We start from the raw sequence: 23,506 nt of genomic DNA, 5'->3' as shown, positions 1-23,506 counted from the left end.
TGCATGCTGGTCACTGGGACACCTCAGCAGTTCCTAGTGTAGGGCAGCAGTCAGGGCCACACAACACAGTGAAAAATGGCATAACCTGTGGCAGAACTGTGCTTCTCATGAGCACAGCACACCCAGTGCCACAGGCAGGCCTCAAAGTGCACTGGAATCAGTCCAGGCTTTTCACTGACTTGAAAAGAGGATTTTGATAAACACATTTTTGTTGATGACCTTGAGACTTAGAGTCGTGTTAATTAAAGATCCCGGGAAATCTAAAACTGAAATATTAAAATACAGTTAGGGGCAAGGACTGGGCCCTGTGAATGGACAGTGTGGGATCAAGGCAGGACATGGGATCCTCCCCCAGCTTCTTTCACATGAAGTAGTTATTTCACTTCGTGGCCTGTGCTATATCTGATTTTTCCTCTCTATTTTTGCTTTCGATGGCATATTTTTAAATGGGACTCCTGCCTTTCCCTAACTTAATACTGGTTTCAATTATCACAGAAAATTCTTGCTTCTGATTTTTCTGTTGTTACTTAGAAAAAATTAGCACAGAAAGGAAAAAGTCCAGAAAACTATTTTTTACATTCATTTAGTGGTATTCTGTTTAAAATTAGAGAGGAAAGTTTGAGCTTTTTTCCAAGCAAGGTTTTAACAAGAAAGTTACAAGAAATCATGAGAGAACTGCTAAAGGTCAGCATGTTATAACCAAATTCCAGCCTTTTAAATTACTGGTATACTATGCTTCCAAGAAAGTCTGTATTCAACATCTGTTTTCTTTACAAGAGATCATTAATGACAGACAGAACAAGTCATGCCTTTCTGCACTTAGTTCAGGTTTTGAAAGGACAAACCTGTCCTTCCCTGGGTGCAGGACTGGATTTGGACCCGACCTCTCTGGACTTGTGCACTACTGTGATGTTTTCAAGTTGCTTTGGATTCAGACATTACACAAAAATGAGTATTAACGAGGAAAACAGGAAGGTGAACTGGAGACAAGCCGGCTCTGCTTCTCATCATCTTCACTTGCTCCTGTTCAGGATAATTTTTAATATTTTTTTATTATTATTATTATCAGGTCAGAGCAGATTTCTCTCTATGACATAACTGGCAGAAAACTTCCTGAAAACAAACTTGTGGCTGGTGGTCAAATTAGGAATTGGTGTGGATCCTAACATCCTGCTGCTCCTAAGGAAGTCAGCTGGTAAAAAAAAAAAAAGAAAAATAAAAAAGAAAAAAGAAAGATAAAACACATACGTTGTGGAGAGCTTTGCAATTGAAGTTATGGAAAGCAATTACTGATTTAGTATATGCTAGGGAGCAAATGCTTCCCAACACGATTTGTTTATGAGAGATCAACACAAAATATAGAGACCTCTGGACATTTCAGGATCAGTAGGTGGCTGCGGATATGAGCTCTACAGAATGACATGCCTCCCTGGACACAGCCTGAAACAGGCACCATGTTGCTTCACTTAGAGATCCTGATATTCTCACTTACTTCAACACTACACAGGTCCCTCTTCCTAACCCCGACATAAGTGTGAGGCAGTGACAATTCAGAAAGGGTCTCAGCAGAGCAGTTGGTAAGGTTTCAGATACTTTGCCATCACAGGCCCATGTACGGAGCACCCACTCTAGGATAAAGGACTGTGGAGATATAAACTTGAATACTTTCATTAGCTGGTTTAAAAAGATTCCCTGATAGAAATACACAGTGGGACAAAACCAAAAAAAGCAACATTAAACAAAAGATTGTGACTGAAGACTAAGAATCAAAGAATGACTTAGGTTGGAGAGGACCTTAAAGGTCATCTGTTTCCACCCTTCCTGCTGTGGGAAGGATTGCCAGCCACTAGACCAAGCTGCCCAGGATGCCATCCAGCCTGGCCTTGAATTCCTCCAGAGGTGGGGCATCGGCAGCTTCTCTGGGCAACTTGTTCCAGTGCCTCACCACTTCTTGGGTAAATTATTTATTCCTAATATCTGACCTAAATTTCCCTCTTTTAGCTTAAAGCCCCTTGTGTTGTCACTAGATCATGTAAAAAGCTGGTAACCCTCCTGCTTACATTCTCTTCAGGACAGCTTACAATTAGTTCTTCTCCCAATCTGTACACATATCTGAGATTGTTCTGACCCAAAGCTCGCACTTGGCCTTGATGAACCTCCTTCAGGTTCATGTGAGTCTAATTTTCAAGCCTGTCTAGGTCCTGCTGGATGAAAATCCTTCCTTCTATTCTGCCAATTGTACTACACAGTTGGCATCACCAGCAAGCTTGCTGAGGGTACACTCAGTCCCTTATCTGTTTACATCATTAATAAAGACATTGAAGAGCACTGGTACCAAGACTGACTGCAGAGTGTCATCAGTCACAGTCAGTTTATAAGGATTGTCTAAGCATCATAGGGCTCGTTTCCCTTCCTCTTCCCACATGATGAACTGTAAAGGAAACTGCTGATCACAGCCTGAACCTCTGATTAACCATCTGAGGCAAGTGAAGAGTCAGCTGCAGGAGCACAGGTGAAGATAATTCAGCTGTGCTCCCAGAAGGAGTGGAGCTTGACTCCACCTCTCCTAGATCCCATTTAAGGGCTGACCACCACTAAGGTACCATCTCTTTTTGGTTGCTGCTTCTTTGTGAAGTTCTTGTGGTGAGCCTTGACAGCAGTGAGCATCCATCTTGACTGAAGACCTCGGAGCTGGTGAGTCTTTTCCTTAGATACCCTTTGGCTATTTATTTCCAACTGTACAATAACTATACTTGTATTATTCTAACTATACGTGGGCGTTATATTGTTACTATGTAGATGATTCTTAAGTGAAAGGAAAACCTTGGGATAGTACATGAGGAAGTTCAGCTTGGTGTAGGGTTATTTTTTATTACTTGAATTATGCTTTTTGCCTCTGAATGATTTGCAATTGTTCATACCTTAGTTTACTCGCATGCAGGTTATGTACCTCCTCAAGCAGCTCTGAAACTAATATGCAATAATGTTTTTCATAACAAATATTAATCTCTACAGTTGTATATTGATATTTTCAACCCACATAACCAATTCCGTGATGTTTTAAAAAAAATTGCAAAAAAATGAAGTGGTATAGAACAGAGGGGGAGCAGGCAAACTGTAGAAAATGGTAAAGCTTAATTTGTCAGGTGATAGAAAAGATACAGAGGAGGATTTGAGCAGAGCAGGGGAAGGAAGAATAAAGATTGATGAAATTGTGCTTTTGAGGCCAGTGACGTAAAAGATTGCACAACTACATGTGGCCAGTTGAGATGGGGTTTAGTTTGTGTTTCAGTGGTAAGGATTCAAAATTAGAATTAGATTCAAAAGTAGAACAGAGACTGCAAACACAAATAACTTTTTTTTTAAAAAGCAGTTACTGAGTTATTAAATTTCTACCAATGCTGAGCATAGTTTCCATGCCATGCACGCATTAAGAGACTGTTGAGCAGCCTTCCTAAATACCTAGTACCTCCTCTTAAATTTGCATTGTTTTGTATGATACTTTATTTTCTCCCTACGATGGAAAAGATGGACCACCCTGCTCTTAAATACCAACATTTTCATTAAACCAAAAAGTCAGGTAAAAGGACAGTTGAAATGTAACTTAAAAGGCTTAAGACATGAAAGGAATTGTGACTTCCCTTATACATAATATATTGGATTTTTATTTTTTTTTTAATCAGAGATTGAGGTTGCTTGCAGTAAGTTATCTCATCCAATTGAATACAAATGTAAACCTGAATACATCAGCAAGCTACGGCCACATCACCTGACATCAGCTGGGGACCTCTTCCTCAAACCCTGAGTCAGCAGTGTTGGGGAGCTATTGTCATTCCCTGCCTGTAGTCCCTTCTGAAAGGAGGATTGATGTTTTTAGACAGATTCCTAACAGGCAGGTGTTTGTGGCACCACAAACAAAAGCTAAGCTTTCATGAGAAGAAAGCTTGAGCTCTCCTTTGGCCTCCTTTGATGCAGGGCTGAGTTGATAGGTAGGATTCAGGAGCACTGACATCTGCCATTTAGAGAAAGCAAGAGCACTGCCACCCAAAGGGCCTCACTTCTTTCATACTATAGTAGAGGGGGTAAAGTTCATGACCTTTGAATAGAAATCTGAAAACTTATTTTCTCACAGATGAGACAATTACAAGGAATAGCCCTTGCCTTTATCCCTCGAGGAAGTTTCTAGCTTAGTTAGCAACATCAGTTATTCCTATGGCAACAGACAGATGTAAACACAGGATTATAACATTCAACAAAGGATCAAGAAAGAGGAAGAAATCAGAGTTGAAGGGAAGTGCCTGGAAGAGCTACAAGAACCGTAGAAAGTTAGCAATTCTTTAAAATACTTACTTCTTCCCATTCCCAACAGGACTTCTATGCACATTGCTTCTTTTTTGGTGAGGGATTCAAAGAGGGGGGGGGGAAAGCTGTCTGTAAGTTACTTTCATTGTGAGCATAACAGTAATTGGAATAGCTGGTAGCACTGAAATGTGGGACCAGCCACATAGGAGTGCTGTGCTGGGGGTACTTGAGATGTCACTGTCACAGCTGCTGCCACGCCACCACATCAAAGTGTATGCTAGAATGTGTGTGTACTTTTATTCTGCAGGGTTGCTGTAGAGACAGGACTTCCAGCACATATTTACAAGTAAACTTTAACACCCACACATGCTTACATATGCTAAAATGGAGATGAGCAGGTAGTTACAGTGTTGTCAAACAAAAACTGAGGGAAAGCTCCTTTTGAAGTCTCCCTTGCCATGAGCCTAGCTCCTGTTCCCTTTCACCCATCTGCACTGCTCCCAGACATGCCCAATCCCTACCAGCAGAACACCACCAAGTCCTCTGCTACCTGTGCAGCATAAACTGCTACAGCTTGGGCAGGGATCTCCTCTTTGGCCCTCTGTTTCTACACTGGGGTCAGACATCCTGTTTACCCGGGGGAGGCCTGGATGCACTCATGGGAGTCAAGCTGTGGGCAAATTAAGCAAAACCAGGTCCCATACTAGCAGCAGAGTACCTGCAGCACCAACCAGCACTCAATTACTGTGCCTGCATGAGCTCCACTGACTCCTCTGGATTGTCCTACAGTAGTAGCCACTCCTTAAGAATATCTGTCTTTTTGGACCCCAGCCAGAGGAAGAAAGTTCTTTAATTATTTTTAATCACCAACCTCATACCAGACACATGCTACCACATGAGGCTGGGAAAGAAAGGGAAAGTTCAGACTGTGCAGAGGCTGGCAGCAGGTCTGAGACACTGCCACACCAACAAAGGTTGCTGAGTGAAGGCAAACACGTGAAAAGCTTGCACTAAGACAAGCCAGAACACAAAGGAATCTCTGAGCTCCCATAGTTGACCCAGGGCATGTAGAGATGGGTCTGTCATAAAAGAGGATCATTTGTCTTGGGCCATAAGTGGTGAGGTCACAAAAACCCTTCACCTGTAGAGTCAGGAAGCCGGGGATGCGGAGTTCAAAGGGCAAGGTATGAATATCTGTGGTTGGGCACAGGACTGAACAGCCACTGGTCAGCGTGCCAGGAAACAGTGAAATAACAAGAGTAATACTAACTAGCATTAGATGTGAAAGGAAAGAATTTTAACTACCTTCTGACTCTTAAAAACAGCTGTTTTCTCACAGAGCAGGACAGGACTGAAAGGAGCACATAGTGCAGACAGGCCTGATGTGTAAAGTTCCTAGCATTCTTCAGCATCTCTTGCTAAGAATCAAAAGATGCTGTGCACAGTTATTCACTGATACTACCCCAGGTCCTACAGCATCTTTTTGCTTTTCAGAAGTCCCAGTAAAAGGTCTGGTTTTGCTATCCAGGCATGGAAGTTGCTTTTGTATTCAGGTGCAAAAATCCTGCACAGTCTCAGCCACAAATCACTGCTGCACTGGCGAGACTACAGGTGGAAAGGAAGATGGTGACAACAAATAGAGCCAGATGGGGCTGACTGACAGAGCCCAGAATCCCTGCAATAGCAGCAGTGACAATCCCTTGGGTGCCTGGAGGTACTCTCATCACTTGTAAGATTTAATCTAATGCTTTTCACATAAATAATTCACACAGGGACTGATTTACTGTACAGCTGTTAGTGTAGCTACAGTACTCACTACTAAAACAACTCTGTTTGCCAGTAAGGAAGGACACAAGAAAAGATGACTGTTTTCCAGCCCTTTCCCCAAGAAGTGGAAGCTGTCATATTTAACCTTTCCTCTACTCTTCCACCAGCAGGCACCTGCCCCACCCCACTGCTTGTTCCCACACCCCAGATAGGAGAGCAGATAAGGAGTCCCCTGGCTTGCTGTTTCCTGACCATGAGTCACAGCTCTGAGTCAGCCTTTGTGTTTTAGGGAACCTGGAAGGCTTTGAAACATGCTGTTGATTTTGGCAAAGCTGCTGCTTCTTGCTTTGAGGGTGAAACAATCTACACGCATGGTTCTCATTCTGAAAATAGCCTCCAAGATGAAAACAACAGTGAGTGACCAAAGACTTATCTGTAGTGGGCATGTTGCATATCAGAAACAAATCTTCAAAATACCCACTGATGCACCCAGGATCCAAGCAGGATGTATCCATAACTACTGCCTCTCCTATTCCATGCACAGTAGATACCACTAGATGACTTTAGTTGGATACAGCCTCCTCTAGGGCAATTTGTCAACTTTCCAGTGGTGACCAAGAGAAGTCACCACCTCCTGTGCCACAGCCTGCTACCCACATCCAGTTGGCAGCTGACATTAAGTAGTACCAACTTCAGGTCCTCTATCATCACACCAACTTTTTCTGAGGCCCCTGGGCTTTTCATCCCAGCAAGTCAGACCATTCTGTTTAGAGGCTCAGATATTTAGTAGCTTAGCATCAGGAAACCCCAAGTGAAGAAGTGTCCTTTGACAGGAGTTAGGTATCAGTTGAGACAGACTGGTAACAAAGGAAAATGGCAAATCTACCTCTCAAGAATCCACGTTTGCTTTTGCCTAGTCTCTTTCTGTCTTCACAAATCAGTACTTTGTATGTATATAGAAGAAATTCCTTCTTTCTTGGCAGAGAAAAGTGCCCATATTTTTATGAACAAGTTTAAACATTATATCAGCTGCTCATCACAAACATTCATCTGCATCACTCACTCCTGTCTACCTCTGTATCTGTTTTATGAAACCTTTAATGTAATTATGCTTTTACGTTTTTAGTTCCTTTTCCAAACACTTCAGACATCTTTTGATCTCTTATTGCAATTTTCAGCTACACTCCTTCAAGTCTGTTTGGATAAACACCTCTGGTCAGGCCAGGTTCATTAGCATTTTAATTATTTTCTCACTCCAGGACTTCTGCTAGCCTTGCTTCCACAGCATGGCAAATTAGGCTGTCTCCTAAATTAAGTCCTAAATTTACTAGAATGACTTAAAGAGTACATATGATAACATAAAGAAAAGAATGTTATCTGTAAGAATTACTTGCTACACTTCCCTTTAGAGAGTAACTATTGTTGAAGAAATTTTTATCAAGGAAACTGGTTTTAATATTCTTGAATAGGGATTTTACATTATAAAGCAAAGAAATGCAAAACATGCCAAGCACATGAAAGAACAATTGATATTTTAATTGTAGAATTGCTTTTAAAAAGTTTACTTGAATTAGCATTGGGAAGTTCTAAAATAGCAGATTTTCTCTAGGAGACTTTAACCTTATTTTAACTTGCCTTTGAAAGAAAGTGCTGCAGTACTCTCCACCTTATGTATCTTTATCAAATAGTTGAATGAAAATTAAGTTACTGAAAACAGTGGCACCATAGAACAATATTTTCCTTTTTACTATTTCATTTCTAAATGCTTTTATTTTTCACTTCTATAAGGATCACAATAAACCCCACAGATTCAGCTAGGCACATCTTCTTTCTCCTCTCCAAGTCTGGTGGGAAAAATCTATGTTAAAAAAAACAACAAAAACATTTTTACTCATCTTTGCCCACAGACACCAATTCTCCATGCATCAGATGCTAAAAAATTGTTCACATGTTCTTAGACTAGTTTAGTCAAAGCAAGAAAAATAGTATTACCTTTCCTTGTGTGTTTAGATTTCATTGATTTGTGGCTGTGATTCAGTGAGAGTGTGTGCATAGCCAGCTCTGTGAGTCAGCTGTTAAGTGACTGTCCGCTCCCTTCCTTGTCCTTCCTTGTATCTCTATATACATGGCACCATCATCAAGTTGGATTTTGGAAAATAAATCCATTAGCATTAATGCTGATCCTGAAAAGAAATCATCTTTTTTATATAAAGTTTTATTTGAGGATGTGACATCCATAGCATAGTATCCAAAGTAAAGTATGCAGGGGCATTCATAAAGTATGATTTTTGTAACACTTTCTGGATTTATTTTTGTTAACAAAAGGGTGTGTTTTGGTACAGAGAAAGAAGAGGGTGTTAACACTCTAGCTCTTACAGAAGAGTGCAGGCCAAGCCCTAAGTTCTGACATCTGGTGAGATAAGAGAGGTCAGCTAGAGGAGAGATATAGAGGAGAGACATACTGATGTCATGTTAAAAATTTCCAATGCTGTGACAGTGACTTCTTTGAATTTAATTGCAAGAAAACTCCAACCCCTCAGAGTAGAAACAACAGTGGTTTGTACTTTCAGCTTGTTAGAAGTGTATTCATTAAATTTGTCTAAAGGCATTGAAGTGATTTACTTGGGATGTGACTATTATAGCTGAGTTCACTTCCATATTGAAGGAAGGCAGTTTACTTGTGTTAGATTTATCCAAATTAACTTCTGATGAGGATTATTTAAGCAGCATGAAAACACATATATTGTACAACTAGTTTTCCCAGGTAGACAAGATTTTTCTTTCTTCTTATCTAGGACTGCTTTCTCCCTAGCATGGAGATCTCCCACATGTTCAAAATGCAACTGCTTTCCTTACTGTGAGTGTTGCAGGAGCTGGTGAACATTGCACCATCTTTATGTATGCTCATAACACTAGCAGGTATCTCAGGTTTGTCTAGTCAAACCCCTCAAGAATAAACAAACAGTGCAAGATCTGCTGTCACAGTTGTGAAGCTGCAAACACTCCCCCAAATGACTGCAAGAAGTTGTCCTGCTCTACTGTAGTCCCTTTCTAATTTATTTGCCCATTCCCCATAACTAACTGATGCAGCGTGGCAAAAAGTGTGAAACAATCTTTGGAGGCCCTCAGTCATTTGGCTACAGTGCCCATTTATGTAGAAACAGACATTTCCAGATCTAAACACATGAGTATGTTCCAGTGGAAAAACCCTTCTTACCTTCACCACCTTGGAGTGAATTGAGCTGAGGAAGTGCTTATGCATTAGGCATCTTGCTCTATGTTATATTATCTTCTCTGAAAGTCGCGTAACTTGATTTAATGTTTTCAGTACAACTTATAAAAGGCAGAATGGGTTTCTACCAAGGAACTGTAAACTTAAAAAACAGTTACCTGAAAGGCAAGTAGTATTACAAATTCCATTTGAACATTTCCTCTGGAAATAGAAGAGATTAAAGAAAGGGCAAGAGTAAAGGAAGGCAATGGCATAACTTCACTGGGATTCTCAAGTCTGCCAGCAGGCTGTATGACTGTTACAGCTTGACTGAGTAAGACAGAGCATGGGAACCTTGTGGGTTGTGTGTACAAATAAGCAGCTGTCCAACTTGCTCTGAGGCTATTCATAGACTAGAATAGGATGCAGGAGTGATACAAATGGCCAGAAGAAATGTAATATTAGAATCATAGAATGGTTTGGGTTGGAAGTGACCTTAAAGACCATCCAATTCCAACCACCCTGTTGCAGACAGGGACACCCTCCGTTACATCAGGCTGCCCAAAACCCCACCTAGTCTGACCTTAAAATATTCCATTACTTCCCACAACAAGCTCTTTCCAGTTTGTCCTGCTGCATCCATCCCAGCTTTCCTAATGTCTCATGCAAGTTGCAAAAGTCTATTCAAAGCTCTGCCTATCTGATTTCTCACATGCACTTGTAAAAGTAGGGCAGCGATATCAGATATCTGTTCTACCTCAGTAGTTCCACAGAACCCCAAAAGGCTTATTGGGAAAATAAACTTTCATTATACAACCAGGACAAAAACAACAAACCAACAACGAGAACAAAAAATAAACAAAAAAACAAAGCAAAAACCCTCATACAATCCAAAACTCTCATCTTATAAATTACAATTTAATATGAAAGCAATTGCATGCTGGTTATCTAATTAGTCTGTAGCAACCTAATAATAATGATTCTTATGTTAGCTGGATGCATGGCACAGGAAAAGATGCGGGGGGGGGGGGGGGGGGGAATGAAATATTCAAGAGCATGGGGGAGATCTAGAAATAAGAAGTAGTGAATGGGGAAAACGTGCTAAAACCAGAGGCTATCCCAAATTTCCCTAATGACGGTAAATGTAAGGATGACCCTGTAAGGAACAGTCAGTGCAAATCTCCTCATTGACACGAGATCCTTGCATTTCTGCCCAAGACTGTGATTTTTCAGAGTCCTAGGGACACACCTCAGTGATAACTGACTATGAAGACTGAAGTTCTTACTGACTGCTTGCATCCAGCACATATCCCCAAATCTAAAAGTTTTAGAGCTAGCCATGGTAAAGAATCACATGCTTACCATTCAGACCAGTTTACATATTAGTCTAATATAAAATACCTACATAGTACTCATAAAAGATGGAGAGCTCTCTGCAAGGCAAATAGGAAGTGAGCTGTGTGTGTAGGAAAGATTTTACCTTGTCCAGAATGTGTGCGCACTGCCAACTCAGCACTTGGTGTCCTCCATCATGGATGGATGACAGGTAACAGAGGGGTAAAGGAGATGAAAAAATGCACTGAATCTGTCAGATGTATTTTTCTGTTCTCCCCCCTCTTCCCATGCAGGAAGACATGCAGGTGGAACAGAAAATACCTCAGTTTATATTTTACAATCACAGAGTGATTTTTAAGGCTGTGGCCAACATAGTCTGAAGGCAGTACAGTATTTACATAAACTCATACATTTCAGAAATTTCACAGGATTTTCACACTAAGTAGGATCTCTTCCTGGCTGCCAAAACATCTGTGTTAAGACTCGTCTCATGCCAACAAGTAACATTTGAATTCTTTGCATACTTCTGAGGCATAACTATCACCTTAAAGTTTTCTTTTCTTTTGCACCTACACATGAAATCCTCTTTTGTGACCAGTGTCTGTAAGAAATGGCTGTCACTAATTTTCAACAGGGGAATCTGGCACAGATTTTTAACCTACTGTGGGATGGTAGCTCCTTACAATGAAATAATTCTGTTGCAATATTTGAATTCCATATCTTAAAAGAAAATATAAGCTGAAAGCTCCACACCCATTTGCTCATAAATTTCCCTTCATTATTTGCTGTATTTCATTGTTCACAAACAATAGAGATGTATACAAATAGGTTTCTATGCAAGACCTTAGTGATAAAAACAACTGCATTCGCAGTTCTCATTGAAGTGCAGCAATATTCTCATTCCTGTTTCCATACCAAACTGTGAGTATTTCAAGTCCTGCTGTTCCTCTGAAGTTTTCTCCCTCTAAGCACTGATACACAAGAAGATGAGAGCTGGGGAGGGGGGAAGCTTACTGCTTTGTATGCACACAGTAAAAATGAAAATTAGAGCACTTGATGCTGAGCATGCATTGAATTGATCCAAGTGTTCTTCTCCAATGCTATTATAAATTACAAGAAGCATGTATTATTGACCAATGAGCATACAATAATGATGTAATTAGCTTTCACATAAACAATTATCTAGTTGTCATTTCTGAATGAAGTTCAGAAAGCAGCACAACCAGGAGGGCATGGGGTTGGAATTAGCATGCAGGACTCACTGCTAGACACTGCATTAACCCTGTGTAAGTACATTTTCAGATATAGTAAGCAGTCAAATGCAGCCTCTAGCTGTACTCACAGGAACACTGCATTTCTGCATTCATTAACATTTGTTAAGTTACTCATTAAATCCAGAACAAGTCCACTGGCATGAAACTCTCACCCAGTCATATGCTTCAGCAAACAGATACACCTAAGGAAACCCTAAGGTTCTATAGGGGAAAAAAAACCATTTAATTCCTTGCCTTCTCAACTCCATTCCTGCACTGTAGAAAGAGCCACTATCCAGTATATTGTGGCAAATACAGCAAACTCTAGCTCAGATGCACAGATCCAATTGATGTTGTGGCAGTCAATTTATTTCTAAGCCTGATGAATGCTAAGATTTCCTATCAACAACTCTGTTGGCATCTTCTCTAATGATGTGGCAACCAGTTGTGGCTACCTGTAAAACGTTTTCCAAAAACTCTACTGCTTTGGTGTTTCTGGAGGGGAAAATGCATCTTTAAGGATCATAGACATATCTATGGCAGATGACTTTTCATTGAAAAAATATATCCAGCCTAGGTATGGTTATACTTGCTTCTCATTACCTATTTTCAACAGGGAACAGACTAACATTGCTCTGGGAATATAATTTCTTGGAGGTGACCCAAAAGAAATATCAAAATTATTCTGAAAATGATAAAGTTACCTTAGACTATAGCGTACCTCCTTTTTATTTAGTAGCATGTCCTGAGGCATTAGGAACTAGTGGGTTGGTCACAAGAGGCTTTATGGACTGACCACAGCAGGGAGGTCAGGGAAAGGTTTTCCCAGCTGAGTAGGGAGACCACTCACAATAGAAATCCAGAGACCAGGAACTTTTTTTTTTTTAATTTTTAAAATGAGAGAATTGTTCTACCAGAGAGAACAGATTAGGAGGAGGCACCTGGAAGCCCATGCTCCTGGTACATGCTCCCCTGTGCACACTGCCATCTGTCAGCAAGGAACACAGGCTCCTGGCATGGGGCGCAGTAATGGTTTTAGTCCCACAGCAACTAAGCCACTGGACACCTGTCAATTCTTTTAATTCCTGGAAGCAGCAACAGAAAGCCCTCCCCCCCAGATCTTAATTCCTACCAATGATCACTTATTTGGAATAGTAAATCAGCAGCAACTCCAAATTCCAAGAATAAAATTACAATCATTTGGTTGCAGTTGCAGAATTCATTTCTAATTTCCCCCTTTTGTATTATAGAGCCTTGTTCATTGTTTTAATTTAGAAGAGATTAGTACCAACTGTGTTTAGCTTCTTATCTTTGCACAACAAGAACTTATACAATGTTTCAGGAAGTGAGTTCAAGTGAAAATAACCACCCCTTTCAGAGCTAAATGCTTAAAAAAGATTCTGCTTCACCCATTCTGGCATCTCATGTTTACTCAGGACTGAGAGCACAGGCAGTAAAAGCAAAAGCCTCAATTGTAATACCAACAGATCAGCCTTGGGTTAAAAGCATTTTTCATGCCTGGTCAGCTCCTACGGCTCTTTAAAGCTTCCAAGTGAGGTGCTACTTATGATACAAAGTTTTTTGCTGGTGCTGGTCTATCACTGGGTTCTATCACAAACTTGTATTTACATGCAGAAATATTATTGAGCCGGCACATCACAACATTATGAAGAAAAAAGGAGTACAAGCATAATGATATTAGTGACACAAATAGACCATGGGGAAGACCTCTGGGTGTTTCAGGATGTATGACTAAGTTGTAAGATACAAGAACAGCAGCTATAGGGAGCACAATGCAAGCCTTAAGCGCTATTGTTTTGAAATTAGTGTTTATCAGTTTTCCATGAATCACCAACTGCACTTTAAACACCAGTGCCTGCCTTCTTCAAGAGGCTATAAATATACCCAGTTTATTTGGCGGTTCTGGTGAAAGCTGTGAAAAGGATGACACATGTTCTTAATATATAGCAATGATGAAGAGTGTCACAGGACCAAAATGATTCTTTCTAGATGCAAATGACAAAATGCTCTTGCAGGCTTGAACTTGTATGCCCATTGCAAAGGTCCAGGCTGCCTTATGTCCTGGAAATGCCATGTGCTACATAATGTCCTTTTGTGTGGCTAAAATAAGCCACATGTTCTCTTTTAAACATATCCCTATGTCACTGTCTTATTAAAATAACATCAATGTCACTCCAGTCAAAGTGTGGTTTGTGGCTGGCAATCAAAATCTGCTGTCAATTACTAAACAAAATGTGAATGAAATGAGGAACAAATTGTCTAACTTCATCAGTGTTGTTTTTCTCTTCTTCCCCCAGATAATACTACCTTAAAATAGACTGCCTTATTAACCACAGACCAGAAGGTTAATAAGTACATCAACAAAACAAATGTACTAAATTAAAACAATGCATTAACATTCATTAGTATTTCTCTGTTGATTCCCAAACATGCTGCTATCGCTATTGTGTTATTATCAGGCAATAATTGTTATGTCAAAAGATAGGGCCCATATGGTTCAACGAGTTCCTCTGGGAGTTTCTTCAGTGTGAAAGTCAATCAGAAATAAGATTCTGGAAGGGAAGATGTGGGCATGGGAGAGCTGCTGTCAGTGTGTGCAACCCATGTGAGGGACTCAAGTGGCTGTTAAAACGAAAGTTTTAGATCTAGGGGAAAATAGGGAGAGATAGCAAACCAGCTGTAAAATCAGCAGGTCTGTTTGCAGGGTGCCAGTCTAAGCTGCTAGTCCTTGCCAGGCTGGACCCTTCTCTCCTAATCATAGAAAATACCCTCTTCACACTTCCAGAACATTCATACAAGGTGTACACTGAACTACTCGCAGTAATGAAGAATGCTGATAAGAATGAGCTAAAATGGGCTTTTCTGGAGCACATTTGCCCTCTGAAATATCCACAAACCTTAGGCAAAGTCTGGATAAACAGGAGGTAGCTAATGTACCATGTTGTATATCCTAGCTGCAATTGCCTGCCATCAAATGCTATATTCAGTCATATAGCTCAGGTCTTTCTGATAAACATTTAATCAAAATGTCTAAATGTTTAAATCAAAGTAAGCTCACAGCACAGCTCTGCAGCACTCGGCTTAGAGAAATCTGTCTGCACAGCAGGCACTCACCCCCTGTTCCCCACATCCTCTCTTCTGCCCTCCCCCAACACATCAGTGCCCCTCATTTCACTGCTCCTTCCCTCCCTCATGCAGGCCAGGCCTGGCTCTGCCCCACAGCCTCAGCCAGATCATGCCTATGGTGAGGTCTGCCTGCTGTCCGCAAGGCTGCACACATTCACTGAGACTGTCACAGACAGGCTTGGAAGCAGTGCTCGGATTACATCATTGCCTTTGTGTTTTTACATATCCTCTACGAGTTCTCTGTAAATTGCTATATGCTCTTTACTTCACCGTTTTAATAGCACAGGCTGTTTTGACTGGCTCTATCTCGCTGTTCTATCTGGTGCTTTGTATTTACCAGGCGTGCTGGTTGTGAAAAGAGTTGCGTAAGCCGGTTTCTATGGCAGGTTTCTATTCACCATCTGCTTGACTGAAAAATATCTTTTTCAGTTAACATATTGGGTCTGGTGTTTGCATCTTTTGTTTCCTTCCAGATGAAATCTCGCAATTGCAGGAGGGACAGCAAGCTCTGCGGGGGGAGGACAGGCCTCCTGAAACAGCCCTTTCACCCAACTGAGAAACACAGTGTCCTCTCCTGACCAGCGCAGGAAGCCTAACTCCCTGAAATGCCTCTTTCCTTGCACCAAGCTCAGTACCTCACAGAGCAGGGCAAGGTGACGATGCAAGAGGCTCGCTGCTCCAGCCCCTACATGCCTGCAAAACAGGACGTGCCCCCATGCACCGCCTTTCCTCTCATTCAGCAGCAGAAAGGCACAGCCGTACACCAGCCCTGCTGCCGGGCACTGAGCACAGACACAGCTTGCTTTTGGAGGGGAAAATTTTCACCTGATGGAGGAGGCCCCAGAGGCTGCCCAGGGCATTGTTGAGGGGCTGCTGAGACCCATACTGTGCTCTCTAGCACAATCCACGCACCCCATGCCACGTGGCTGCTGTCAGAATGGAGCGGAGGCTCCTGAGCATATTTTACTGGCATTTTTGTTCACTCTCAAAACCATGCAAGAACCGTTTGGACCAAAACCTATTGTGTTTTCATGTGCTGCTCCCTCAACCATGCCTCATGGCTGTCTCACTTTGACCGAGAGAAACAGGATTTATGCTTCAAAAATAGCATGGGCACACGACTGCACCTTTCAATTACTTCATGCATGACAGCCTACCAGCACAGGGAAGGCACAAGTACAGCCTTCTCCAACTCTGCACGTTTCTGAAAAAGGCAGACACACTGCTGCAAGAGATGTATTTTCTTTGGACAGGCCCTGGAGATCTCTCAGCACAGTGAGCAGAGCCAGACCAGGCAACCCAGCAGGATGTGAATCTCCTTTAGCTCTGTACTCAAAATGCCCTCTTTTTCTTCCTTCTTTCTCTTCTCCTCCTTTTCTTTCTTTTTGCTTTTCCTTTTCTTTTTCCTTTTCTCATTTCCTCTCCCTTTTTTCCCTTTTTTCCTCTCCTTTCACTAATAATCCATAACAAAGAAATGTTTTAAGGGAAAAAAAAAAGAGCATCTACTTTCATGGTGTATGCTTTTATAACAGAGAAAGCATGCCCCTGCTGAAGGACAAGTCATTTCCATGCGCTATTATCCCAGAGCAGGAACTTTCACAAAGGCAGTACAGTGTGCAGTTGATATAACATGAAAGATCAGGCAGCATTACATCAGTGCATCAGCCTTTGAACCAGACCAAAAGTTCCAGGCCATGAATCATCATGGGGTTCTACTGTATAAAAAAGAGGGTGCACACCCTAAGAGATTTGGGCAACCCATGTAACTGTTTTTGCAATCAACAGCTTAAAAAATATATATAAACTAGATGGTATTGCATATTCCCCTAAGAATGGGGAAAAGAATATGAAGATGGGAAAACAATAAAACTTTCTTCCAACATGTTACAGCTTCGCTGCTTGAGCAGCTGGAAGAGGGGGGAAAATAGAAGAAAAAGAGAGATTCAGAATAAGAGACACAAAATTTGCTTTGAGGGCTATTGCTTCGTTTAGAGGGTTCAGCCAGAACACAAGACATAGAGAAAGTGTCTGGCCACATTCCCTTTTTGCACTTTAGCAGTCTACAACAAAGATAATCAAACAAGTCAACTTCCAGAAAGAAAGTTTCTTCTTGGATCAGGAAACAGCGGAGGGTCCTGGTGAACATTTGAGTGAGAGAAATACCGGTGCAACAGTTAAGAAGCTGAGCCATGGCTGAGAAGCAGGGCTGTATCCCACAGCTATTTCTTCCACAAGGATAGGGAGGTCAGCCCAAAAGAACAGCGAAGGTCAGTGTGGGAGTGATGGGCTGGGTTTGGGCCATGGTGCAGTGACCAAGAGGTCAGTGCAGGAGTGTTTGCATACAGTTGCTCTTCCCAAGAGGGTCATGTCGCCCTATCCATCATCAGAGACTTCTGCCAGCCCACAAAGCTTCCTTGGAGAGCTCTCATTCTGGCTGTGAATGGGATTACCCTCTTCCCTCTGTCCCCTAAACACATCCCACACAGCAGATCTCCTGTCCAGACAGGAGATGTAGTTCTTTGCTGTCAGATTCTACTTCGTCAATTAGCTCGGCACCATTACCAGTTTAAGGATTATCCTGCAGGAAGACATGCATTATATTAACATGAATGTTATTTGTGTGTGTAATTTTGTAGCGAGGTTTGTTTTGATGTCCATCTCAGACTCTCTTCTGTTGTTTACTTAAATCATGTCAGTGAGCATGTTTTATACTCTAAGTGGCAGTCTAAGGCAAGATTTGCTTGCTTTTCACATAGCTAGGCTGTGATGGAACATACATTTTGCAGAGAAAAGAAAGAAGGAAACACACCTTTTTCATGAAACAAAGAAAGAAACGCTACATGTCTGTGCCTAACACATCTCTGTGAATATGAGTAGAGAGTACATTTTTAAATAATCACCCCTTCCTAACAAAAGCACCAGAACTAATCACAGAAGCATGTTCTTAGAGAACTGTGGCAAAATTCTTCTAGAGTTCTCCTATGCTATGATAGTTATTGAGTTTAAGCAGGAACAACAGGATATACAAGTGCATACAATCCAAAAATTACTGATTTACAGATGACCAGCTATATGTTAGACTGAAATAACAAAGATCAAGTAATGTTTGGCATTGAACTGAGAACTTATTTAAAATAAACTGAGACACAATTCTCAAGAAGAATTCATTAAAACGTGGTCAGTCTGTCAGTCTGTCTTCCCTTGCTTCCCAGAAGAGCCACAGTTACTCACTGATTTCCAGGGGAAAATGAAGTGTAATTTAATCCTCATTAAAAGGACAGGCCTCAGGGTGCAAAGCAAAGCAAGCTTTGTATCTGTTCCATAGGCAAAGGTTAGACCAAAATTCTTCTATATCCAACCTTCAGAGTTTGAAAGAGAGAATTACAGCAATGATGAAAATAAACCAAGAAATTTAAACAAAACAAACACATTCTTTCTTGTGGAAAAAGTAATATTCTATTCAAATAGTGAAGGGAAATTCCAGATATATTTTCCTTTCCTTCCCTTTTCCTTTCCTTCCTTCTCTTCCTTCTCTTCCTCTGTCTCTCTATTTCTCTCTTTCTTTTAAAAAAGAGCTTGAATAAGTGGCATATGTTACAATTTCTCCCATTCATAACTCAATGATGGGCATCTTTTTTTCCTGCTGAAGCATAATTCCCTCCATCTGTCCCAACTCCAAGGTCCACACATAAAATCAGCCTCTGCAAAGCAGCAGGATGTTATAAGAAGCTTGCTTTTATCTACTAAGGCCAATGAAATCTGAAGCTTGCATGTTAAACAGCATTAAAACATGTGTCCAAAACCAAAATGATCCTACCATATGTTTTGAGGCTTTCACCACAGGGTACCACCAAGTAAGAACATATTTTACTGCCTAGTAAGCTAGACAGACTTTCCACATCAGCTCAGTACCTCCACTGCTGCTGCAGGAGCGCACTTGCTGTGCTTCTCCATCTCATTTGTGTTTGTATGTCCACCGCCTTTTCTCAGAAGGAGTGTGGGTTTTTTTGAGCCTGCAATCTGATGGCTTCCCATTAAGCCCCTATGAGTGGTCATGTTTCCAGCTCACGCTAACACTGTGCAAACTGCAAAATCTTTGTTGCAGTTTTTAGTTTTAAGACTAATTAATAAACCAGATAAGTTAGATTTAAAGACAAATTTTTGGGGAGGAAGGGATTCATATTAATTACAGTAATGCATCCTGATGATTTTTTATAGTAGTACCAAGAATTCACACTTAGACAAGTAATCTCTGTCCTAACAATATCATTTGTCCATACAGGTTATTTCCTGCCTGATGTTTTGCAGAGATAGAAGGCTGAGCGAGGAGGGTAGGGACAGGGGATCAGCTCCTCACCACAGCACCAGCTGCCTTTCGCACAGGAATGAATCTCCGATCTTGCACTAGCCCAGACCCAGCGCTTTTTGCAAAGCTTGAGGAGCGCGTCGGGCACAGCGCGGCGGCTGCGGAGCACCGCCAAGCTCGAGGCTGCAGCACCACCTCGTGTCAGCTGTGGGAAAACCACCGACTGGAGAGGACCGAGCCTCGATGGGAAATGCGAGACCGAACATGACAGAAAACACCTTTTGGCAACAAAAAGAGTTCATAGTGGTTAGCAGCACATACACACACGCAGCAGGTGCCATGCACTCTGTTGTTTGCAGGAGCCACTGCTTCCAGCCCAGATGGGTGTGCTATGCATTACAGGATCTGGCACAGAATGCAGGAACTGCCCTAGGATGCTATTTCAAAGGAAATCTTCCTCTTGCACAAGGTGTGATAGCTTATGTGTGTGTAACTCCCTTCTCGTTTTGGAGGATCTCAGTCCACTTGGGCAAATTTGGAAATGTGGCTGTAGCTCTCAGATGTGGAGAGAAGAGCTTGGAGGACAAAGGCTCACATCCCCAACCATAATCATCCTGATCACAATTTGCTGTAAATGCAGCCACCTGCATACTTCTTTGCTCTGATTAGTCTTGGTTCTGGTGATTTGCACAACTGACAATCCCATGGCAAAAGGCTACAATCATATAACATTACCTGAAAACCCTGCGTGATAAATGGGTAGAATGTAACACCTGCTGCTGGATGCTGTGTCACAGCAAGAGTTTCAGTTCTGAAAGCACATTGCATAACTGCACCTGTCAGAGCCTGCACACATAACTCCCTTCTCTCCCTGGGAGTTCACACCCTGCAGCAAGACCTGGGGGACAAGGACTTGTTCAGCCTGGAGAAGAAAAAGTTTTGGGGTCATGAGATTCTTCATAGCAGCCTTTCAGAAACTAAGAGGTGGTTCTGAGTTCTGCGATATAGCGAGATCTTATTTCTAAATGCTGAGTTTTAAGGATCTTTCACAACATGCAGATGAGGCCAGCAGTCAGGAAATATGTAGGTCTTGCCTTTATTTCTCAGTTTCTCAGGAAAATCCCAGTGAGATCTGGTAGAGAGATGTCTACTCTTCCAGTTGTGAGCTGGTCACTATTGTCACAATTGGTCACAATTCCAGGTCTGTTTTGATCAGTGTCCTGTGCTTTCATGAAAACCAAAATAATAACATAGACCAAGAACAACCTGCTGCCCATAAATAAATAAATAAATAAATAAATAAATAAATAACTTATCCATTAACCCCAAGCTAACTGCATTGGACTTGAAGACTTCAACATAGTCTTCAATCACTTCTGTGAATTTCCAGACCCTAGCAGCAGTCCTGATGGAACCCCAGAAATTCCTGGCTGCTTGAAGTCCTCTGAGAACCTTACAGCAAGAAGCACTTTTCCAAACTCTAGCTTTCAGGAAAATTAAAGGCACCAACATAGCTCTTTCCCCTGCATCACCACAAAACACTACTTCCAAAACAAACAAACAAACAAGGCAAAACAAGACCATGAAGGAATTCAAATCACATCCTACCTGCTGGTCTGGGAGAACTTCTCAAAATACAGCAGAGGATACTTCGGTGATCTAGTCTTCATAAACTTGACCCAGCCTCAGCCCCTATGAAGGATTTAGCCTTTAACTGTTCTGTTGCCCAAGTAGTTTGAATAAGTCTATTAAACTTCTTCTGACTAACCTTCCCTTACCTCGTGGAACTTCAACACATAGAACAGGAAACTTGAGTCCAAACTTACCTTTCCAAATCTTAAACTGAATAGCAGATGTCAACCTATAAGATCTTAAATACTTCTGCCCCCTCCACATTTAAGAACCAGGCACTGTACCAAACCTATGCCTTTGCAAAATGCAGCAAGCAACTGTTTCTGCAACACTTATTTGCCCAGACCCTTGACTTAACTAGAACCTCACCGCACCTCACCTCGAGATTTATGAAATCTCACATTTTATAAAAAAAGATTTTTTTTTTCCTTCCGGCTGCTTCACTGTTTAACTACTACTGATGCAGGTAAACAAGCATGTCCATGCCCTCAAACATTCCTTTCTAGATGTGCTTTGTGTTCAGCTTGCAGTGTCTGCTGAAGAAGACGGGAGATGTAATTTATTTATATATTTTGAACCGTACAGACTGTAAGACCAACGTGCAGCTCCCCCGGCCGGCCGCAGGATTAGGGACACGCGCCGGGGATCTCCCAGCCGCCCTGCAGAGGGAGCTGCTCGCCCGGCCATTCTCGGGCCCCGCAGTGCTGCGCGGTGATGCGCGCCCGTGCATCGTCCTGGAGGCCTGCGGGCTGAGTGGGGTTTGGTCGTAGGGCTGCAGGATGACAGTCTGCCCTTTTCCTGGCTATTCCCGAGTCGGTGACAGAGCTGAGCTCTCGCCACAAGGAAAGCTGCAGGCGTATAATGCTGAAAATACCATTTTTAGCTGAAAATGATGTGAAAAGGAATGGCAAATATAGCATGGGAAAGAAAAACTAAATTTTTCTCACTTGATGATGGCAAACAATCATAGAATCATTTGAGTTGGAAAGGGTCTTTAAGGGTTATCTAGTCCAAGTCCCCTGTGATGAACCTATAGCACAATCAGGTGGCTGAGAGCCCTATCCTGCCTGACTTTGAATGTCTTCAGGGAAGAGAGATCTATCACTTCTCTGGGTAACCTGTGCCAGTCCTTTGCCATCACCTTCACCTTATCATAAAAAAACAAAAAAAACCCCTAATTTCTTGTATTCAATCTAAATCTCCCCTCTTTTAGTTTGAAATCATTTCCCCTTGTCCTGTCACAACAGCCCCTACTAAGGAGTCTGTCCCCTTCTTTCTCACAGCCCCCCTTTAAATACTGATAGGCCACTCTCAGTGGCCTCTCACTCTCACTCTCTTGGAGCCTTTTCATCTGCATGCTGAATAGCCCCAGCTCTCCCAGCCTGTCCTCCTAGGGGAGGTGTTTCACCCTTTGGATCATTTTTGTGGCCCAGCCCAGCTTCTTATGAAAACACAATGAGATTGATTTTTCTAGATATATACTGTATGTTAAAGTTGTTAAACATTCATACACAGAACAATAATATAACATTAAAAGTACATGTTGAAATAATGTAAAAAAATTGCATGAAAACATGAAATGTAATTTAAAGGGGAAAAAAAAAAAAAAAAGAGAAAGAAAAAGAAAGAAAGAAAGAAGACATGTACTATTACTTAAATAAAGCCAGAAGAAAGCTGGAAGGAAAAGGAAACCCCAAACAAAAATAGATATCAGAAGAAATGACTAGCAGATGGACCAACTGGAGAATTGTGCTTAGTGTAATTAACATTAGTGCTTACTTGTAATGGTTGATGATAATGTGATACCATCACACATTCCAAAATAAAGCCTGATCAGAGATGCATCAAAAGTCACAAAGTGAACCCTGAGGCTTATGTGCAACTTGGATCACACTGAAGATATTTTTGTCAGTCTCCATGAGAAACTACAAATACTGATAAGAAAGGAATATGAACAAGTTTCCATCATTTAATCTCTAGATTTTCTGCAATAGCTGCCATTTGCCACCAAAATATTATATACTAGTAATGTCTTCTTGTCTAGTTCTAACTGCTACTGACTGCAAATTTACACCCTTTCAGTTGTCACTAAATCAGTAGGAATCTATCCAAAATCACTACTTAGCATTTTATGACAGAAATCTACTTTTACTGCAGTTCTCTGTGAAGCAAATATATATATATATCTTTTTAAATATTTACTAGATATGACTTTAAAAAGTGTAAATATTCCTGTCACCAGAAAGCCCTCAGTATTTTCCACTAATATTTCTAAAGTGTGTTTCCACGTGTTGTTGCAGAGCTGCAACAGAAGTATAGCACTATTCAGAGTGAGCTGATTATCCTTTCAGAATGTAGTGGTCATAAATCATTCTTAGTAACAACATTTTGCTCATAGACTCTTGTATTTGATAGAAGTTTGGTAGTTTTAGAGTTGATAAAAGGACCTGAGAAAATAGAAATACATGGTAAAACAGAAATAAATAAATAAATAAATAAATAAATAAAATTTCCAAGAGAGGAACTTTGTGAATTATTTTATGTTTTCACAAA

This window comes from Coturnix japonica, chromosome 7 (genome assembly GCF_054131305.1).
Source record: "Coturnix japonica strain WE chromosome 7, WE-NBRP24, whole genome shotgun sequence".
In the NCBI taxonomy this organism is placed as follows: domain Eukaryota; kingdom Metazoa; phylum Chordata; class Aves; order Galliformes; family Phasianidae; genus Coturnix; species Coturnix japonica.
Note: the sequence above shows the minus strand (reverse complement) of the source record.